Source organism: Rattus norvegicus, chromosome 11 (genome assembly GCF_036323735.1).
Source record: "Rattus norvegicus strain BN/NHsdMcwi chromosome 11, GRCr8, whole genome shotgun sequence".
Taxonomy (NCBI): domain Eukaryota; kingdom Metazoa; phylum Chordata; class Mammalia; order Rodentia; family Muridae; genus Rattus; species Rattus norvegicus.
In genome coordinates, this window is record NC_086029.1 from 28,298,323 (window position 1) to 28,317,102 (window position 18,780).

Genomic DNA, 18,780 nt, shown 5'->3' on the forward strand with positions numbered 1-18,780 from the left:
ACCTCTATTTAATTATATTTTAAAAGAACGTGTGATAAATGGAACAGAAGGTGTATGCTTCGTACGCGTGACAGTCATGTCACAGTGAACAGAAAACATTCATCTGAGACGGACTCCAGAGTCTTCTGCCTGGAAACTTGGGCATGTGTGGAAGAGCAGGATAGACCTGACACAATTTTAGTATTGACTTAGCCTCGGTTGCGCCTCTCTCCCACATGAATAAGTCCTTCCTCATTCCTAACATCACTGACCTTTAGCGAGTCCATGGTTCCTCCATTCTACAGCCTTTGTGAGAACAGGAAAGAATCTACATGGCGCTCTGTACGTGAGGTTAAGAACGTTACTATAGTCTAGAACACACTACTCCTTCGGGCTAGGCATACACCTGAACACCTGAATTCTGGAGCGTGTCTCTACCATGTGTGCATTCCTGGGTTTGCTTCCCAACACCACAAAGGGGGGGAGAGAGAGAGAGAGAGAGAGAGAGAGAGAGAGAGAGAGAGAGAGAGAGAGAGAGAGAGAGAGAGAGAGAGAGAACAAAACCTTAAGCTCTCAGTGTCGGCAGTATGAACACAAACCAGAACACACTAAACTTTTCCCGAGGCAGAGTCCAGTCGACGACTTTATGACAATCTTCCTGGATGGAGTTTGCCTAATACCTTCCAGTTGGTCATGAGACAGTCAGGGGACTGAAAATGTGTCACTTGATTAAGTTTTTCAGGCTGATAACAAGAAGGTAAGCAACTATGTTATCCAGGAGGCTCCAAAGTCCCATGGCCATTCTAGGTCAACTACAGTAATTCCTCTTCCTAAGTCCAGACACTGCCTGTCACCTACAGCCCATTAGGGGGCAGTTTCCTAACACTGAACCTCAAGAGTACAGGCTGCCCAGCTCAAACTAAGAAGCTAGCAAGTATGAGTCACAAGAAAGTTCCCGTACCTAAGAACTCCTTACAGAAAACGTTGCTTCTCAGGCTACCGAAAGAATCATCTTTCCCCCGGGGGCAAGGCTGGTTCTGCACACACGAATCGAGAGCATTTTCTTGGGCCTCCAGTTCAAAGAGGAGTGATTTCGGTGGAGTTAATGTTCATTTGCCCTTTAAACCTGAGTTCAAAGGTTTGACTGCACCTCGGCATTTCAAACCCTTGGTTTCCGATTGCATCTTTCCATTGCACAGACCCTCCTGAGGGGGGCAACATTGAACCTGTCGAGGATGGTTTCCCCACTGCCAGGCGCTAAGGCTTCTCTGTAAGAGTAACTCATGACAGAGCTTTCAGCAGCAAAGACTCCATGATTTAGAAAGAAAACTGTTCTAGGTTCAGGGTTGAGCCAAGCAAGTCCTTCAGCTCCACCAAGAAGTATTAAGTACATGCTCACTCGTGTTTGCTTTCTCAAGAGATATTAGGAAAAGAAAATGGGACCACATTTGTAAATAATTTTCCTGAATCAAAACTTACTATTGAAACCAAATACTATTCTGAAGGAAACAATCTTATATTCGCAGTTTCAATATCAATTAATTAATTGATGAAAATACTAATCGCCAATGGAAACATTCCACTTTTGCTTGAAAATATACATAGCATATAAAGTATATTTAAATATAAGAACTATACTAGGGGATGAACAATCTGGAAACACTGCTAATGACTTTGTCTTGCCAAGTTTAGACATAGGGGGTTCAATTTTGCTTCCTTAGTTCTGAGGACTGAATCCAGTGTCCTGTGCATGTAAAACAGGCACTCAGAAACCCCAAATGTTCAACAACTTTTGACTTCATCATAGAAAATGAAACATAGTGATTTTTCTAGACTCTGAGGGAAAAGCAATCTTTTTAGATTATTTATTGTAAATGTCCTTCTCTTTCTAGGCTACTGTGTTATGACAAATTTGCTACCTTCTATAACCGAGCAACGTGTTGAATCTTGGGGAATACTACAAAATATGGATCAACATGTGAGTATGTACATACATGCATATAACCCATTAGGCTTACATCGATGTAAGTGTTTTCATGCTGACTGAAATAGTCTAAGAATTTATGTTGATAGAAAGCCCATTACCAGATGCAGGATTATTTTCATAAATATATAAATATAAATTTTAGTGAACCAGACCATTTAATGCTGTGTTACTTTATTACGTAAATGTACTTGCTGCCTTAAGATCCCTTGGCTATATATTAATGACCAGCTAGGATTCTTAGAGACTCTCAAATTCTCAGTGTTCATCCACCCTCAGATTACACTCTTCTCTCGTTCACAGGGGCCCTTCTCCACTTGACGCACACTAAGCCACTGCTGTGAACTTTGAGTTTGATCTCAGCTCTCTCAAAAGTCACTAATCATTCCTTCAACAAAAAACACAACAAGCACTCGGACATCACACTGCACAGATGTAATTTGGAATAGGAGGAGGTCATACTGGAGGAGGTTGACCCTTCAGCCAATATTTCTGGTATTCTTATAAGGAAATGTGTATCTAAAGACACGAGTGCTAAAACCACAGTGTGACAGCACAGGCAAGGACTGTTATGCACTCCCAAACCAAAGCACACCAAAAATTACTGGTGAACCACAAGAGGATAAAGAAGAGTTTCCCTCCAGATTGCAGAAGTGGCCTGGAGCTTCCAACAACTCTACACAGCCTCAAGAATTATAGAGCGCTATAGTTTTCAGTTCGCTATAGAAGTACTACTGCTTACTATATGTCCTTAAAATCCTCCGGTCCACTGAGCCCTGCACTGTATTTTTTCTAACAACCATACTACAGTCTCAACAAAATACTTTCCAGTTCTTAATATGCTGAGGTTCCTTGAGATACCTGAAAAATCTCATAGTCTTATAACCACGTATATGTTAGCGCTTCTCAAATTCATAACCATAGTTTGAACCTTTCTACGGTTCCCGACATCAACCAATGAACTATATGTCTATATAGCAGAGCAAAGCTCAATCATCCTCAGAGGGCTTATCCAATCTGAGTAATGGCCTTCCTTCCATTTATTTCTCTAAAGGTAATGCAAAGAGTTCTACAGTAAGAGTTCCTCCAATTTTACAGTATTTCTTAAAGAAGAAATATATGTGTGGATCCTTGTCATAAACACAGGTTAGAGATCTTGAAAATGCTGGTGTAGTAATCATGCTTTCTCCTTTCTCTTCCTCTATTCTTCAGGTGTGGTGATGTATCTGATGGTTTCTGCAAGTCAGAGTTGCTTTTGAATGAGCCCTAGTATAGGATCCATTTCACTTTGGCTCTAGGTAAAATATTCTACCTATAACTTATAATAGAAGCATTAAACATACATAGAACCAAAAAATAACTTTAAGAAATAATACCCACATAAAATTAGAAAAAGTGTTTTCTTGAAAAGAGTGAAACTGAAGTTCTAAATGAATAGATGTCCATGATGCTTTAGTATGGGGAGCTACACACATGTGATGCCTCTCAACATTATTTCATATATTCAAATCCTACTCCAGTAAAATTTAGTAATCCAGTAATATTTAGCATTGAAAATTAAAATATTTTGGAATAAACCTATTCAAATGAAACAAAAGATGCCTACAATGAAATCTTTATGATATTGAAGAATTAAAGAACACATTGCAGTCAGGCTGTGGTGTCATACACCTTTAATCCCAGCACTTGGCAGGGGCAGGCAAATCTCTAAGTATGAGACCAGCCTAGTTTATTGAGAGAATTCTAGGAAAACTCAGGGCTACACAGAAAAATTCTATCTTGAAAAACCAATACAAAGAAAAAGAAAAGGAGGAAGAGAAGGGGGAAGGAAGGAAGGAAGGAGGGAGGGAAGGGAAAGAGAGAGGAGAGAAAGAGAAAGAAAGGAAGAAAGAAATGAAGAAAGAAAGGAAGAAAGGAAGGAAGAAAGAAAGAAAGAAAGAAAGAAAGAAAGAAAGAGAGGAAGGAAGAGAGAGAGAAACAAAGAGAGATAGACATAAAGACAGACAAAGAAAAGGAAGGAAGACAGAAAGACAGAAACAGAGGCAGACATTGGAAGATGGAAAGACATCCCATGTGGTGTTCTTGGATTAGAAGAAGTAACATTGCAAAACTGGCTATCATACTGAAAGCAATCTATAGGTTCTATGTAATTCCAATCAAAATCCCATCATCATTCCTCAAAAGAATGTAGAAAAACAATATTAAAATGTTTGTGGAAGCACAAACAAACCTGGGTAGTCAACACAAACCTAAACAAAAAGAACTGTTAGAAGCATCACCATACCTGACTTCAGATTGCATCTCAGAACCTCAATATCAAAACCCTGCTGGCACATGAATAGACATATATAAATGGAACACCCTATTTAAATGTAAGTCTATACAAGTAAACCATGCAAATGTTACTGAAGATGCCAAAACCATGGATAGAGAAAAGACAGCATCATCAACAAATAGTGCTTGGAAAACTGGATATCACATGTAGAAGTATGAAACCAAATCCTTATTTCGTTTTTTTTTTATTATTAACTTGAGTATTTCTTATATACATTTCGAGTGTTATTCCCTTTCCCGGTTTCCGGGCAAACATCCCCCTCCCCCCTCCCCTTCCTTATGGGTATTCCCCTCCCAACCCTCCCCCCTCCCCTTCCTTATGGGTATTCCCCTCCCAGCCCTCCCCCCATTGCCACCCTCCCCCCAACAGTCTAGTTCACTGGGGGTTCAGTCTTAGCAGGACCCAGGGCTTCCCCTTCCACTGGTGCTCTTACTAGGATATTCATTGCTACCTATGAGGTCAGAGTCCAGGGTCAGTCCATGTATAGTCTTTAGGTAGTGGCTTAGTCCCTGGAAGCTCTAGTTGCTTGGCATTGTTGTACATAAGGGGTCTCGAGCCCCTTCAAGCTCTTCCAGTTCTTTCTCTGATTCCTTCAACGGGGGTTCTATTCTCAGTTCAGTGGTTTGCTGCTGGCATTCGCCTCTGTATTTGCTGTATTCTGGCTGTGTCTCTCAGGAGCGATCTACATCCGGCTCCTGTCGGTCTGCACTTCTTTGCTTCATCCATCTTGTCTAATTGGGTGGCTGTATATGTATGGGCCACATGTGGGGCAGGCTCTGAATGGGTGTTCCTTCAGTCTCTGTTTTAATCTTTGCCTCTCTCTTCCCTGCCAAGAGTATTCTTGTTCCCCTTTTAAAGAAGGAGTGAAGCATTCACATTTTGATCATCCATCTTGAGTTTCATTTGTTCTAGGCATCTAGAGTAATTCAAGCATTTGGGCTAATAGCCATTTATCAATGAGTGCATACCATGTATGTCTTTCTGTGATTGGGTTAGCTCACTAAGAATGATATTTTCCAGTTCCAACCATTTGCCTACGAATTTCATAAACTTGTTGTTTTTGATAGCTGAGTAATATTCCATTGTGTAGATGTACCACATTTTCTGTATCCATTCTTCTGTTGAAGGGCATCTGAGTTCTTTCCAGCTTCTGGCTACTATGAATAAGGCTGCGATGAACATAGTGGAGCACGTGTCTTTTTTATATGTTGGGGCATCTTTTGGGTATATGCCCAAGAGAGGTATAGCTGGATCCTCAGGCAGTTCAATGTCCAATTTTCTGAGGAACCTCCAGACTGATTTCCAGAATGGTTGTACCAGACTGCAATCCCACCAACAACGTTTGGTGTTTTGACTATTATGTGACGGTGTTTCTTTTCTGGTCCAATCTATTTGGGGTTCTGTAGGCTTCTTGTATGCCTATGGGTATCTCTTTTTTTAGGTTAGGGAAGTTGTCTTCTATGATTTTGTTGAAGATATTTACTGGTCCTTTGAGCTAGGAGTCTTCGCTCTCTTCTATACCTATTATCCTTAGGTTTGATCTTCTCATTGAGTCCTGGATTTCCTGTATGTTTTGGATCAGTAGCTTTTTCTGCTTTACATCATCTTTGACAGTTGAGTCAATGATTTCTATGGAATCTTCTGCTCCTGAGATTCTCTCTTCCATCTCCTGTAGTCTGTTGGTGAAGCTTGTAGCTACAGCTCCTTGTCTCTTCTTTTGGTTTTCTATATCCAGGGTTGTTTCCATGTGTCTTTTCTTGATTGCTTCTAGTTCCATTTTTAATTCCTTCAACTGTTTGATTGTGTTTTCCTGGAATTCTTTCAGGGATTTTTGTGACTCCTCTCTATGGGCTTCTACTTGTTTAATTATGTTTTCCTGGAATTCTTTCAGGCATTTTTGTGATTCCTCTCTGTAGGCTTCTACTTGTTCTCTAAGGGAGTTCTTCACGTCTTTCTTGAAGTCCTCCAGCATCATGATCAAATATGATTTTGAAACTAGATCTTGCTTTTCTGGTGTGTTTGGATATTCCATGTTTGTTTTGGTGGGAGAATTGGGCTCCAATGTTGCCATGTAGTCTTGGTTTCTGTTGCTTGGGTTCCTGCGCTTGCCTCTCGCCATCAGATTATCTCAGTGTTACTTTGTTCTGCTATTTCTGACAGTGGCTAGACTGCCCTATAAGCCTGTGTGTCAGGAGTGCTGTAGACCTGTTTTCCTGTTTTCTTTCAGCCTGTTATGGCGACAGAGTGTTCTGCTTTCGGGCGTGTAGTTTTTCCTCTCTACAGGTCTTCAGCTGTTCCTGTGGGCCTGTGTCTTGAGTTCACCAGACAGGTCACTAGCAGCAGAAAAGTTGGTCTTACCTGTGGTCCCGAGGCTCAAGTTCGGTCGCGGGGTGCTGCCCACGAGCTCTCTGCGGTGGCAGCAACCAGGAAGATCTGTGCCGCAGTTTCCGGGAGCTTCAGTGCACCAGGGTTCCAGATGGCGTCTGGTGTTTTCCTCTGGCGTCCGAGATGTGTGTGCAGAGTGCAGTCTCTTCTGTTTTCCCAGGCGTGTCTGCCTCTCTGAGGGTTTAGCTCTCCCTCCCACGGGATTTGGGTGCAGAGAACTGTTTATCCAGTCTGTTTCCTTCAGGTTCCGGCGGTGTCCCAGATCCTTATTTCTTATTCTGCACAAAACTCAAATAAAAGTGGGTTAAATACCTCAATATAAGATCTGAAACGCTGAAGCTACCAGAGGAAAACACAGGAAATATGCCTTTACATAAAGACTAGGTAAGGACTTTCTGGATAGGAATCTAGTTGTAAAGGAAATAAGGCCAACAACTGATGGACAGGAGCCTCATGAAATTATGACTATTCTACATAACAAAGGAAAATGCCAATCAGTGAGAGAAGAGGCAGGCTACAAAGAAGACTTTGCCAACTGTACATATGACAGCAGATTAATGTCTGGACTACACAGACATTAAGAAACTGAAAAGAAGGTTAAGAATTAAAACAATGAACAACTAAGATGAAAAGCAGGCCATAGACCCTCAAAAGAACCTCACACATCTAGGAAACGTTTTTTTAAAGTGTTGGCCATTTTTAACCACTGGAGAAATGCAAGCTAAAACTGCTTTGATATCTCTTCTTAATTAGTTATAATGGCTATCATCAAAGAAGCAAATTACAATAAATATCAATTTCAAGGTAGAGAAAGGGGAACCCTTATACAATGTCCGTAGGAGGGTAAACCATCCTCATGAACTGTTGGTAGGGGCAGTCACTCTTGAAATGAATATTTAGATTTTGTGTAGAACTTAAAATAGAAGTACAATATGATCCACTCTACCATCTCAGACATATCCTCAAAAGACTGAATATCCTGCTATAGTTCCATTTCCACAGATGTGTTCATTGTTTTCCTAGTTCCAATAACTAGAAAATTGAATCAATCCAGATGGCCATCACCTGATGAATGAAAAATTAAGATGTGGCACATATGAACAGTAGTAGAATTTTATTCAGCTATAAAAAAAGGGAAAATTTTAAAATTTTCCAAAAAAAAATGGATGGAAGAATGGAACTGGAGAATATTCTACTGAGTGAGGAGGTAACCTGGATCCAGAATGAACAATGCCACATGTCCTACTCTTATGTGTACCATTGCTTTCAATTTTTTTAACTTGTAATTTTAACTTGAAATATCTGGAGGGGGAGACCTATAAAGAGTGTTCTTAGTAGAATACATGTGATATTAAAGAAGAGGGAGAGAATACAGAGAATAACAAGATTTAATGAGTTGGAGACAAAGGGATGAAGAAAGGGAGGAGGTGGGAAAGAGGGTTAACCAAACTGGAGATTTATGAAAAAATAATATGGCAGTCAACTGTGATGTTTTAAATGAGGATGAATCACGTAGGTTCAGATGTTTGATTACTCAGTCCCCAGTTGGTGGGATTAGGATTGGGAGGTAAGGCCTTGTTGTAGGATATGTACCACTGAAAGAGGATGAGATTTGTTATTTAAAGGAATTGTATGGTTCCCAGCACCCCGCCTCTCTGAATGGGACATATCTCTCTCTCTCTCTCTCTCTCTCTCTCTCTCTCTCTCTCTCTTTCTCTCTCTGTCTCCATCTCCATCCCATTTGTGGATCAGGATGTAAGCTCCTGTGCTTTGCCATCATGGACTCCAAGCCCCTGAAACAAAAAATTCCAAATTTTATAACTTGTGTTGGTCATGGTGTTTAATCAAGAGAATTAAGACATTTAGTAATTATTATAATCTATTGACTAATTAAGCTGATATCTGTATTTTATTTGTTTAAATATCAGCTGATTAACATGCATATACTTTAAAGAAAACAGTCTGCACAAGTGAATAATGCTGATCTAGATACTACAGGTTGTAAAATAAAAATGTCCAGTGACAAGTATAGGACACCTCCCTATGAGAGTTAGCCAGGAAGGCCCCAGACACCCTCAAAAACAGCACCGGCTATTTCAACTGCTCCTGGCTGCTCACCAGCTGTAAGACTCAATTGCTGAAGATCCCACATGTTGAAATGTTGGATGTAGAGTAATCATGCTGGAACGGAACTGGAAGTTTCCTCTATGCTGGCTTTCCTAGTTCTAGAAGTTGCTATTTAGCAACTAAGAGAGAAAAAGCATCAGTCTTCTCATCCAGCTATGGACCCTGCATGCCACAGTACAATATGCCAGGAAAGCTTTGTCCACCGCTGGTATGATTGTGACTGATAGAGGTAACCAGGTACATTCCGATTGGACAGGAGCCCAATTCCACAGGAGAGAGTTCAATCCTGGTACTGTGAGCTAGTGAAAGGCCCATGGCTTGGGAAGTCATAGGTACCCGTGATAGACCTCATACTTATATTTTTCTAAGTGGAAATCAATCTTAGGTTTCTAACTAGAAGATTGCTGTCTTCAGCCTTTGTCCAAAAAGCTTTTGTTTGCAGTGAGAAGTTAATCCAGAGGCCTATAGTTGGTGAAGGTGCTGAGAATAAGTGACTGCTGAGTGCTCAGTCCTCAGTGAGACATCCATGTCATATGACACAAGGCTTGGGAAACATTACCAAGGAGGGTCAAACAGAGTGTAAAATCTGCATGATGGAGATGGGGGCCATGATATGCTGTCTTCTAGGTACGACAAGGCCATTGCAACAATGAACTTAGCAACTATGGTGACCTGCATACAACTGGGTCTGGCAATACTCAGTCATAGATAGATGGACTCTAGCCCTTCTTTGAAGAGATCTTAACAACTGATGGCTGGTGCAGGAGGGAGAATCACTTCAGGACACTCTGGTTAAACCCAGGGAACTGCAAAAAAAAAGCCAAAAATGAAAAAGAAAACATAGTAGGTTTTGGAAATGTCCTGAAAGCAAAGTGATGCTGGGAATGGAAATAAGAGAAGGTGGGGCAGTGAGTGGAATGTGTTATATACAAGCTGAAAATGTCAAAGAATAAAGTAATTAATAGACAGACAGATAGATGATTGATTGATAGCTAACTAGATGATAATAACTAATCAATTTAACATACTCTTGTTTAAGTGGTACAAGTAAGAATCACCAAAAAAGTGTTTGAGTTAGAAGAGAACAGGGAGAGGTCACAAATCATGACACAATATACATATCCAAACTCTAGAGCACTCAAAACACCAGACAATAATAAACAGATAAGTCAATGATAAGTAAAACAAGCTTAGCAATAGTTTCAAATATTTGTAAAGTTGCAATGTATGGTGAAGTTGAAAGTGTAAGTTATTAGTGAACTATGATGCTGCTCAGTAAGTTGTGCTGAGAAAATGGCTGTCTTACAGTAAGGTATACTGATCAATGGATGCCCCATGTATCTAAAGACTAGATATCAACAAATAAAAATGTGAGAAAACATGAAAAATGTAGAGATATATTTAGGAGGTATTACTGTGTATCTTAGTTAGGGTTTTCCTGCTGCGAACAGACACCATGACCAATGCTAGTCTTATAAAGGACAATATTTAATTGGGGCTGGCTTACAGGTTCAGAGGTTCAGTCCATTATCATCAAGGTGAGAGCATGGCAGCATCCAGGCAGGCATGGTGCAGGAGGAGCTGAGAGATTCACATCTTCAACTGAAGGCTGCTAGCAGAATACTGACTTTCATATAGCTAGGTTGAGGGTTTTAAACCCATGCCCACAGTGACACACCTACTCCAACAAGGCCACACCTCCTAATAATGCCACTCCAGGGTCAAGCATATACAAACCATCACACTGTGAGGTGCTCTTTCGGTGTATTAGTGTGAAGTGATAAAATCCTTTCAGGATCCAAAGGGATTCAATCCAGGACCCCCTGCAGATGCCAGCATCTGCTGGTGTTCAAGTATCTTCTATGGGATGACTGTGTTGGCATACAACCATGAACTTTCTCCTGTATATCGTGCCAATTTTTACTTAAAATACCTAATGCAAATAAATATTGTGTAAGTAACAGCAAGGAAGAAAACTGTGTATGCTTAATACAGACACAATTACATTTTGGTGTATAATTTTGACCTTTGGATTGTTGAATTCTAAAATATGCAATCTGTGGAAACCATATTTAACAATACATTTTTAAAGCTATTTCATTCAACATCATCTTGGCTCCTTGCTACAAAACAGTGCGCAGAACCATAGCAACGGATTACCAAATAACGTATTTTGATATTGGACTCAAAATCTTGGCTTAATGAGTACACCAGAGATTCTCATGCAAGTTGTATGTAAGAATTATTCCGGAGTGAGATGACAGGTTGAATATACAAAATGTGAAAAAGCTAATAGAAAGGTAAATAATAAAAAAGGAAAACTAAAGAAGCTCTGATTTTTAAAAATTAGGACAATGGAATATCCTGGAGAAGAAAATGGACTGAGGTGGGAAATATCCAGGGGGATTAAGAGAACCAGAAAAAGAGAGGAAGGAAAATGAACGAAAGTAAAATATACCGACCGACACATCCATATGACATTGCAGAATGAAACTTGTTACCCTATACGTTAGATTAAGATAGTCACTAAAAATTATAATACTAATGAGGAAAGAATTGTAAGGATCTATAGGAAAACTATTAATAAGGAAAGTTTGAGAGTCCTCCAATGACAATCAAAGGAATAAACTAGGTTACTCATGAAAACAAAACAAAAGAAAACAAAACAAAACAAAACAAAAAAGGTGACATGCCAACAAAGACCAACATTCTGTTCTCACTTTCAAAATAAAATCAGATGTCCATTATTTACCAATTAAAATGATGGGGTTTTTTTATGAGAAGTGGACTTGTCCTCTCAAATATCATGTCAGAGTTTTGTTCAATACAATTTTACTAGAGAGCAATTTAACATTATCAGTCAAATATAAAAACTGATTGATTCCTTTTTGATCAATTAATTTGATTCTGGGAAGTATCCTAAGAAAGTCATCTTACCAGAATTTGCAATTTATATGCAAGAAATAAATGAGACAAGAACTAATGCATGGAAGGGAAAATTTCTCAACAAGAAAGGTTCTACTATATTATTTAAAATTTGGAAACTATTTATGGTTATGGTTATTAGGATAAGTAGTAATACTCCAATCAGCCTTTCATGAGAGATTCTAAGTTTGTTAAAGGTGTGTGTATATGTGTTTATTCAGAAAAATTTGGAGGAATCGAACATCTCAGAATTCCAATACCAACAACCTTCCATTACACTTGTTTTACATCAGTAGGTGCAACCAGCTACTGATAGAAAGTATTTGCAATAAAGTTATAATTGTATCATTTTCCCCTCTCCCTTTCCTCCTCCAACTCCTTCCACATCCAATTTTCAACCCCTTATATCCTCTTCTTTATTCACTCTCAAATTATGGCCTCTTCTTTATTATTATTGTTACATGAACATATGCATAACTGTATTCAAATCAATTTAATGTTGCTTCTATGTATGTGATTCCAGGACTGACCATTTGGTCACTGGAGAAGTACTTTGAGAGCTCATGTACGGGGAAGGCTAATTAATGCCCTCTCAGTCATTGCCTGTGGTTATTTGTCTATGAGTGGGGTCCATGTGAGATTTCCCTCTTTACACAGGCGTATCTATTGGTATTATCACTGTTCCTGTCTCGCTTAGGAAGCCCCATTGTTGAGGTATGTTGAGGAATTTCTCTGTTATTTCTAGGACACACACAGCAGACCCCCCTTGTCCGCTGGCTCTTACAATCTCTACGACTCTCTTTCAAGATTATCCCTGAGCCCTGGGTACATGGAGTGTGTTGCAGGTGTATTCACACCACCACAAAATAGACACTCTACTTGGTGAGGGCTGAGAGCTTCATTATCTGTGGGTATAAGGTGAGTATGTCGAATGTAGTTAGGAATAATGCTGGCAAACTAAATTACTAGTAGTTGGGTCTTTCCTAAGATGCACGATCTAACTCACTCTGGTATTTGCCTAGGTTTTCAGTATCAGGCATGCTCCCCGTCCCCAATTAGTGGGCCTTAGCCCAGTTAGAGAGTGGTTGGTTACACCAAAATATGAGTGCCACTCATATTTATGAATATTTTACCATGATGTTCATCATTGTGTTTCATAGGTGTCGTACCTGTGTACATCTATTGACTGCTTTTCTCCTTTAGCAGTTTTTATAGCATCTTTCTGGAACCATACAAAGTAGTCCTCAGGGAAGAGGTTTTCAAATTAGATGCAATTTAGATCGTTTGAGTCCTGTCTGAGTACACGGTGTCTCCAATAACAGAGATGTATCTTCAGCTTCTGGTAGGGAACAGCCACAGCACTTACTATTTTGGTAATCTCTTGAACTCTCCTGACAACTCAAAGGGGAGAATCTTATCCTTGGTAAAGGGGGTTTGGTCAGATGGTCAATGGGTCTTGAGGGAAGTACTGGCAGCCCAAGTTAACATTGATAAATGAGAAATAGATAATTAGATGATTAGATAGATGATAGATACATGATAGAGTATGTGCATGATATATAGATGCTTACATGTATTATATGTAATTTTAGGTATATATAATATGATTCATTATGTGTTTGAAACATCTGCATTTTTATTTTTCCCTTCTCCTTTCTTCTCTGCCTGACCATCCATGTCTCTTCCATTAAAGACCCCTTCTTCTTATTTTCCCATTTCCTCTTTCTATCACTTTTATCCTGCTATTTCCCTTCTCTAAAGATCCCCCACCAAATGCGCTATGCAGCCCCATGTGGGGCTAGGACCCACAGTGTAGGAAGTGTGGCTACAGATGATTTGAAGGATGTGGGAGGATGTGAATTGGCTATATCCAAGTAGCATGCCTTCTAAAAAGTCCCTGGAGCACCTGAGGACTCCGATTTCCATGGGAAAGGTAAGAAAGGTATCCAAGGACCAAAATCCCATGGATACATAGTAGTGATTATAAATAATATAGTTAATGTTCCTCTCTTTTTCTAAACTACCTAAGAAAATATGGCTTTATTTACTTAACATAGGAAAATATGGTTAACATATATTATTCGATTATGAATATTTATATTCTCATAGATGAATGAATATAAGAATAATGAATAAATAAACATAATGAATAAAATATAAGAACATTTATATTATATTCTCATATAATATAATACTTGGAGTGCCAAAAAATATTTTTAAAATTTTACTTAGTATTAGTTTGTATATTTGTGTGTACTTATGTGTGTGTGTGTGTGTGCGTGTGTGTGTATGTGTATGTTTACCACTGTTGAATCTTTGAACATTTATTACTGAATAAGAATCAACCTCAGGTTATGGAGAGGCTCAAGCAATAAAATGCTTCATGTGCAGGGATGAGATTCAGAGTTAGGCATCCAGTGCTCACATAGGAAATCCACAGAGGCAGCCCCACGAGGGAGGTGCACACAGAAGGATGCTGGGGCTCAGATACAGTGAGAAACCCTGCCTCGGAAACTAAGGGAGAGAATGATGAAGGAAGACAGCCAAAGTTGTCCTCTGGCCTCCACACGCCTGCACATACATGCATTTATACACAGCATGCACACATACACCCATACATAGTTTTTTTTATTATTTTTATTTGTAGCTCTTTAAAAAAATATATAGGTCACATGTAACCAATGGTGAAACTAGTGACACCAAAAACAAGAAAAGGTTCTGGCCATGATGCAAAAAGCCATATGTGTAATTTCTAAATCAGAGTGGCAATTTGTGGTGCTGCAGGAGAGGTGCACCCTGACTTCTCAGAAGTTCCAGGTCTTGTCTTCCATAAGCCTGCCTCCCAGCTCCCGCTCTCTCCTCAGAGGTGGTGTCCTTTCTGACCTGCTGTGTCTCCTCTAATGAGACAGAATTTAGCTTGTGCAAGGAAAGCCAACCCCTGCTGCCCCTTGCTTGGAAAGAGAAACACTCCTTCAGTGAGAGGCTGAAGAAAGAGACAAAGACAAAAGATGGAGCTAGGGACCTTGACTGTAACTCAAGTCCCCTTTAACTCTCTTTGCAGACATAACTTTGTCTACTATGGTGTGAATGTGTGTGTGTGTGTGTGTGTGTGTGTGTGTGTGTGTGTGTGTGTGTGTGTGTGTGGAGGGTCTCCTTTTGTCTGCGTTCTTTTTTAACAGCATTTTCTTTACAGTAATAAAAGTAAAAATCAATTCTATTTCCCTCTGTTTATGTAATAAAAATGCGGGCAGTTTGCTGAAAGGATTTTTTTTTTTGCTTCAGTTTGGGTGACAGGAACTTACAGACAAACAGGTTTCACTGGTGTGTGTGTGTGTGTGTGTGTGTGTGTGTAGGAGCAGAGAAGCAGCTGCAGTAATTTGCAGGGAACAAAGCTAGTACTTCCTGTTCCTTTCCAATGCCTATCTGGCATTCCTGAGTTCACACAGTCCTGCAGTCGCTAGACAGAAGCCAAGGGAACATTTCAGAATTTCCAAACTTCTGCATGGGGTGGTCTTAAACATGACAAGTTCTTTGGAAAGGGCAGGTGAAGGCGTCCCTTCAAGCCAGCAGCTGAGCAGCCATGCTAACTTACTGCAGTATTGAAAAGACGGAAGTGGAGCGGGCAGGGCTCAGGAAGGAAGGAAGGAAAGAAGGAAGGAAGGAAGGAAGGAAGGAAGGAAGGAAGGAAGGAAGGAAGGAAGGAAGGAAGGGTGGAGGAAGAGGAATGGGACAGAAGAAGGTTAGCTAGGCAAGTGTAAAGGCAAGATTTCTCTCAACTCATACAAAGTGGTTAGAGCATTGAAACAAACTTTTGTAAATAGATAAGCACACACAGTTATTAAGTCATAAAACTCGCTTCAGATTCCCAACCATGAATAAGAAAGGTCTATATGTATATAGTTTAACTTCCAAGCATGGAGTTCAGGGGCAAGTTCTGCATCCTCCCCATTTACATCCCTTGAAATTGAATATAATGTAATATTTATTCAGATTATTTTCATCTGACTCAGCCATCACTGAACAAAAATATGATTTTCTTCCTTCAGCAGAGATTGCCCAGTGGCTCTGATAAGATCAAGCAGCTTCACCACTAGCATAACTCGGCTCCACCAGAATAGTTCCCAGAGGGAAGAGAGTTGATTTTCCCTCATCAAAACAGGCACGTTGCTGAAGGAAGGGACAGTATCAGAACACTTCCTGTGACCTGGCTGGGGGAAAGGGTAAATGTGACAAACACACACATACACACACACACACATACACACACACATACACACACACACACATACACACACATACACACACATACACACACACACATACACACATACACACACACAGACGCACACACACACACACATATAAACACATACACACACACGCGCGCACACACACACATACACACACGCACACACACACACATAAACACATACACACACGTGCGCACACACACATGCACACACACACATACACACATACACACACACACATGCACACACACACATACACACACATACACACACACAGACGCACACACCAGACGCACACACACACATATAAACACATACACACACACGCGCGCACACACACACATACACACACGCACACACACACACATAAACACATACACACACGTGCGCACACACACATGCACACACACACATACACACATACACACACACACACATGCACACACACACATACACACATACACACACGCGCACGCGCGCGCACAGACACACACATAAACACACACACACACACACACACACACACAATTCTCATCAGTGTCTGTTGTGGCAGTCCTACTGAGAAGGCTCTTAAACTCTATAGAGAGACATAGAAATTTGAAATGGGCAAAGAAGGATTTCAAATGTACAATTGGCTTCCTAGCTTTCACTCACTTTGTAAGTCATGTGAGTGCCTTAGGAACTCGTGAGTTCAGTCCTGGGATAGAGTTTAGATGGAAGAGCGCTAGGCCAGCAAGCAGGAGGTACTGGCTTTAACTCTTGGTACCCGTAAGTAGGGTAGTGACACACGCATAATCATATCATCACCACAGAGGTGAAAACAGGAGCATTAATAATTCAGATGACTGACCTCGGGCAGTCCCTAGACAACCTGGTCTCCGTGAGGGTTTGTCTCCAAGTAACTTCAACATTTTGAGACCTGTTTCAGCTCCCATTATTATATTACATACATTTAGGCATTGCCTTCTCGCTTCTCTTCCTCTACCCCTCTTTCTCTCTCCTCCCTTCTCTTTCCCTCCCCTCGTCTTCTCTTTATTCCTTTTAATCTCTCTGTCATACACATACATGACACACAGATACAAGTCCATATACCTCACACATATTACACATCTGTGTGCACACCATATATACAAGAATACACATATACACATGTCACATATATACATATATATGCACATATATACGAATTAGTAATATTTGTAATGTATGGAAATTGTTTTAAAGCAATTTTCTCCCCAAAGTGAGAAGAAGCAAGTCCTCAACCCAGAAATAAACAATTATTTCCTGTCCTGACAAGAGCAGAAGAACAAAGCATAAATCCAGTATCCTTCATACTTCAATAACAAGGAACACATAAACAGAACACCACCCCGCCATCACTTCCTCATGCCCAAGACAAAAGTGAAAACTGTGCTTCTCATGAAAACCTTCTAAAATGCAAGTGTTCTGGGTTCAAAATTTGTCTTAATAAATCACACATAAAATGCTGGCCTCAGCTCTTTATCTAAGATTCCCAATTGAAGGTTCTATCGTAGGTCTTGAGGTTGTTCACCTTGGAACATTTTTCTCTCTCAGGCTAGCCTTATGGGGGAGAGGAAAACTAACACAACTGGTTTCACCAGCAAGCTAGAAAGCTTCATGCCCTACTGACCAGGTAGGAAGAGAATGAACTGACCTTTGTTGTTATTTCTTTCAGAATATGTGGCTTTTTCTGAAGCCCTGCCAGGCCTGGATCAGCCTAGGGACAAGGGGGCCTGTGGGTTACTGCACACACTATCGTGCGCGATCCTCATCACAGAGTCTAGTCTGCGTTTGTGAGAGTGCACGTGTGCTGTGGACAAGGACATGAAGTACCTGTTTCATCGTTAGATGTTGATGCTTATCGTCCTATTTCTCTGGAATCTGGCATGCGAGACTTTTAAGATGACCTACTAAGATAAGTGTCCAAGTGACACGTATTAAAGACAAAACATGCAGTCTGACGAAAAGGGCTGAAGATGAAAAATGGGGAGTCGCTTTCTTCTCTATGGTCTCTTGTTTCCCACTTTGAACCCATAGACTTGATTTATCCTTAGGTCAGTTCTCGTTTATTGTAATAAACAGTTCTGTGCATTGCAGTGAGTGAAAGAAGATATAATTTAAAATTCTTTGCTGGGAATACCCAGTAAGTGTATCAGAACACACAATAAAGGCTTTTAAAAAATAAAGACAGGAGAAATTCTCTCTCTCTCTCTCTCTCTCTCTCTCTCTCTCTCTCTCGCTCGCTCGCTCGCTCGCTCGCTCACTCACTCACTCTGTGACAGGGAGAAGGCTCTCTTTCTTTGCTACTCGGGCATTTGGATGAACAATCCAGAAGAAGAGTCCTGTGCCATTGTGGAACTCCCCAGACCCTTCTATCCCCTTTCTGCCCAGGAGAAGGCAAAGACTGTAAACAACATGAGATCATCAGGACCTGACTTGAGTAACATCTGTCACCTTTGCTCACACTTCATTGGACCTAGCATAGTCCTGTGACCACAGCTTGCTGGAGGAAACAGGAAAAGACGGCCTCTAGCTAGGTGGCTTTGTTTCTGCTACAGTGATCTCCTCCTGTGGAATGAGCAGAGCACAGACTTCAGTGGCCAATTCATAACCCACACCACACCCCCATATACTCTCGAAGTCCTAGCGATAGTAGATGTCTTACCCTAAGAGCATAAAGTTCAGAGGAAAGTCCAAGAACTAGTGTAATCTCATGTCTCCTGTCTCCACAAAACTTGCTGTCCCTATGACTTAACTAGTTGTCTGCAAGAAAA

At 40.5% G+C, this 18,780-nt stretch overlaps 2 long non-coding RNA genes across 2 annotated transcripts in view; one reads left to right on the top strand and one right to left on the bottom strand.

The window, feature by feature from the left end:
• LOC120095592 (uncharacterized) overlaps positions 1–584 on the bottom strand; it is a 186,055-nt gene extending 185,471 nt beyond the window's left edge. The window contains exon 1 of the long non-coding RNA XR_005491128.2: positions 252–584. This is a non-coding gene — a long non-coding RNA (uncharacterized LOC120095592). The remainder of the gene's footprint in view (positions 1–251) is intronic.
• LOC108352292 (uncharacterized) lies at positions 338–18,192 on the top strand. The gene is made up of 6 exons (XR_005491129.2): positions 338–736; positions 1,872–1,957; positions 3,176–3,261; positions 12,481–12,653; positions 13,429–13,668; positions 17,682–18,192. It is a non-coding gene; the product is annotated as an uncharacterized LOC108352292 (long non-coding RNA).
• The last annotated feature ends 588 nt before the right edge of the window (positions 18,193–18,780 follow it).